We start from the raw sequence: 4,218 nt of genomic DNA, 5'->3' as shown, positions 1-4,218 counted from the left end.
ATTCTGGATGTGAGCAGAGGAGAATGAGATGTCAGTGGGGGATGTCTTGGAGGAAAATGGAGATGCTGCTGCCTAGTTCTCTAGGCTTTAATTATCTTATCCTAGGATATTTTGAAGATACTTTGTCATGTTCTAAGTTTTAAATTCTTTGTAATTTAAGGGAGAAACTCTAGGACTCCAAGTTTCCAAATTGTATTGTTTAAGGATGACTGTAATCCTATTACTCTTAACTGCTTTCTAATATTATTCATGGTGACGCCTTTATTATATTATATATTTTTATAATGTAATTGGGATGTCACAGCAATAATCCAATTGATTATGTTTGATTGTAATAAATCATTTGTAGAATTTAACATTGAATTAAATTTGAAATAATCAATTCCCACAATTAATATATAAATTATGATAATAAATCAAATATTATATAAGATAATTGATTGTATGCGAAACGTTGTAAATCATTAAATTATTTTGTTTTAAAATATTTTAAAACAATCACAACAAAAAGTCTTAAGTTGTAGTGGTTGGAGATATGAATCTTTGAAGATCAATGTTGAAGAGTGTTACACTTCACATGCATTTAAAAATTTACGTTGCCAAAGATTTCCCTCCTTGACCTAATTTTATAATATTCATTACAACCTTAATAATATATTTCTTTGTAAAAAAAAACTTTATAATATATGAGTAATACGTGTTAAGAGTTATTGGAAGTTTAAAACCAAAGCAAATGAAGTAGACTCGTAGCTGGCAGATAGAGAATCACACATGGTTACATTTAAAAAATTTACGGAATATTAATTATTTAACCTCACAAAGTAACATGTTCTATTTGATCAACATAAGCTGTGTTTTAATTAGTTGTTCTCATAGTTGTCAAAAATTAGTTGTTCTCATTATGATATTAACGTTCGCAATAAAAAAATTTCACACGAGGCTATTCATTTGATAGTATATACTTTATTATTTATTATTTTCTTACAAAATCAAGATATTGTGTGATTTTATATACATTCTCCTCATATTTAATATTTAGCAACTACCTTATGGGAGGTTAGGGTTGTTTATCAATCTGTATTAATCCATCAACTTAAAAATTCAAATCCAACAAAACAGTTAAAATAAATTATGATACTACATAAGGTGAATTAAGTTGCTTTTTTATCTTAACCTGTAAAATAATAATTCATCTTTATTTTCGTTTTCATATTTATTAGGCATAAAATTTTGTCTCATCTCATTAAAAAAAAAAAAAATAGTACTGCGGCCTTTTTATTCTAAATATGTTTATTAAATATTATCTTAAAAAATAAAATTAAGACAAAAGAAATATGATATAACCATGTTATAATGATACATGAATTCATTTCATAAAAAAAATTCACACTATTTTCTATGTAAAAAATTCCGACAATGAGTTATGAGTTTTGTTTCTTATATAATATAATGGGTAATGATACATAGACAACATTTTTTGACAACATTTGAACATCATCATACGTGTCATTGTGTGATTGGTCCAAATGACACAATGACACCACCATGGACCAATCACACAATGACACGTATGATGATGTTCAAATGTTGTCAAAAAAATGTTGTCTAAGTATCTTTATCCATAATATATTTGTCATGATACATGAGCTATGCGGTACTCCTCTTAGCTGGCTATTAAAACAAATCTTTGATTATCATTAAAAAAATACAATACCAAATAAAATATGAATTCAATCAATCTATATAAGAGATTAATATCACTTTTAATTCAAAATTTTAAAATAATAAATTTATAAATATTCTCATATAAAACTTAATTTTTTCATTATTCAATATAAAACTTATACTCCTACTTGTATTTCTAACTCATTTTTTACAAAATGTATCCTATAATATAAACAAGTGAAAGAACTAATAATAAAAGAAAAGTTAATACAGGTTTTATTTTACAATCTAATAAACCAAAAATATTTTAAAAATTTAAAATAAAAACAAATATAAAAACTGAAATATATATTTTTATATATATTCACGAGAGTTTTCCGTTTAAATTATACCTAATTATGATAATAGTATAATGATAAGTTCATTTCTCATTCTTAACCAAATAACAAGTCATCGAATTATAACAAATCATGTTTGGTTTCTTCAAAGGAAAAAGTTCTTTTAACAACACTTTTTTAATAATTTTTTGACAATGTATACGTGACAGCTTGTGATTGATTTATTTTAAATATTTTTTTAAACGTAAATTCAAATAGACCAATAAAGTGATGACACGTGTCCCGCTGTCAAAAAAATTGTCAAAAAGTGTTGTTAAAATATCATCATCCTTCTTGAAAATTAGGCAAATTCTTGACAGTATTAGTCAACCATTGGAGAAATTCTTTTAACAACTATTTTTTGATAACTTTTTGATAAAATTGGTTCGTTTCAAATATTTTTTTAAAAATAAATTCAAACAGACTAATAAAATGATGACAAGTGTCCTATTGTCAAAAAATTATTAAAAAATATTATTAAAATATCAGAATTTTTTAAAATGAGCTTTAAAATGCTTCGTCGATAATGGGTTCCTTAGTCAAAAGCTAGGCTGTCCCGTTCCTCAATTTATTTTGTCATCTTTCTCGTAATAATAGTTAGAAAGAAATGAAGAAAAAAAAAATCAATTCAGAATCTTTAGATTCATCGATTGTTTTTGCATTGAAATTCTGTGGTATTGAATGAATTAAACGTTTTCAATAACGGTGGATTCAATTTGTAGTCTCCAACCAGTGGTCAAAATCTTAATCAATGAATTTCTGTAAACTTGAACAAATTATCAGGTAGATTTGAATGACTAGAGATTTTATGTGTAACAAAGAACAAATTTTATTTCTATGATTTCGTAGTAAATTAGGTCTATGTTAAAATATAATATGACACTAAATTACATTTTATACCTTCATTAGAATTTTGATTGTTGAACTTTGTTAAAGAAATAGTTGTGATAATAAATTAGTTTAATTTAATTTTTATTTATAAAAAATAATACACGTGGTTTAATGTTTTATTTTTGCATATTTATTTAGATTTTGTTCAAAAATAAGTATAACTTATGTGGATACTTAATTTTGTCTAGATGAATAAAATTGTTTTAAGAAAAATAAAAAAATGTACATTTTAATAAAAAAATAAACAAAAAGTTTCTTTTAAAAAGATAAACAGGAAAAGAAAAGATAAAAAGGAAAAGAAAAGAAAAAAGTTGTATTGTTCGATTAAGTCTAATATATTTTTTTGACATTTCTAATATGTACACCATCACAGATTACTCTTTGCACCTCTCCATTCTTCTTTTTAATTTTTAGTGGTTAAAACATATTAACTTTCATTGACATCCACCTACTTCATTAATATTTCATTAATGGTTACCACTGTATCAATGCACCCTCACATCCTATCACTTCTACGGAAATTGATTTTTTTTTCTTCTTTCCTCTAACGTTCTATTATGATTCTTGTTTGTTGTGAGTGTGATGTTAGTCTGGTGTGCTTGGTTTTAAAGGTGGCAAAGCTCAGTGGTGGTGCAAGAAGGTGGTCTAGTGATGGCAAAGCTTAGTGGTGGTACAAGAAGGTGGTCTAGTGGTGGCAAAGCTTAGTGGTGGTACAAGAAGGTAGTCCGGTGGTGGTAGAGCTTGGTCTTGATGGTGGTGCTTGAAGGTGGTCTAGTGGTAGTGGCATGCACACAGGAGCTTCCCAAGTTTGAACATGTTGCTAATCTAAATTAAACGGATTTGAAGATTTTTTAACCATACTCTATATATATCTTGGGAGATGATGGGAAAGTTTTAAGTATGTTACCCTTTGTTCAAATTGAATAACAGGATTTTACGGTTGGTAATTGGCAATTGATCTTTGTTCCTTCATGGGACAATTAATTTTGTTATTTGTTGTTCTTTCTTTCTTTGTGAAAAGGGTTTAAGGTTGGAAATTAGTCTTTGTTCTGGCAATTAATTTTCGTTCAATTATTTTTCGTTCCTTTTTTATTCTTTCTTGTTATTTTTTTGACAATTAATCTTCGTTCTTTCTTCGTTCTTTCTTTGTTTTTTTAGGTAGGCAATTAATTTCTATTTAGCGCAATTAATCTTTAATATTTTTCGTTTTTTTTTTTGGTGAATTTGAATTTGAGTTTGAATTTGAATTTGAATTTGAATTTCTCATGAGATGAGAATTTGAATT

At 26.3% G+C, this 4,218-nt stretch overlaps 1 long non-coding RNA gene across 1 annotated transcript in view; it reads left to right on the top strand.

Moving 5' to 3' along the window:
• The window catches only part of LOC111241404, a 2,328-nt gene extending 2,142 nt beyond the window's left edge, over positions 1–186 (top strand). The window contains exon 3 of the long non-coding RNA XR_002667343.1: positions 18–186. This is a non-coding gene — a long non-coding RNA (uncharacterized LOC111241404). The remainder of the gene's footprint in view (positions 1–17) is intronic.
• Positions 187–4,218: the final 4,032 nt, after the last annotated feature.

This window comes from Vigna radiata, chromosome 1 (genome assembly GCF_000741045.1).
Source record: "Vigna radiata var. radiata cultivar VC1973A chromosome 1, Vradiata_ver6, whole genome shotgun sequence".
Lineage (NCBI taxonomy): Eukaryota > Viridiplantae > Streptophyta > Magnoliopsida > Fabales > Fabaceae > Vigna > Vigna radiata.
Note: the sequence above shows the minus strand (reverse complement) of the source record. Positions and strands in the feature narration are given on the sequence as shown.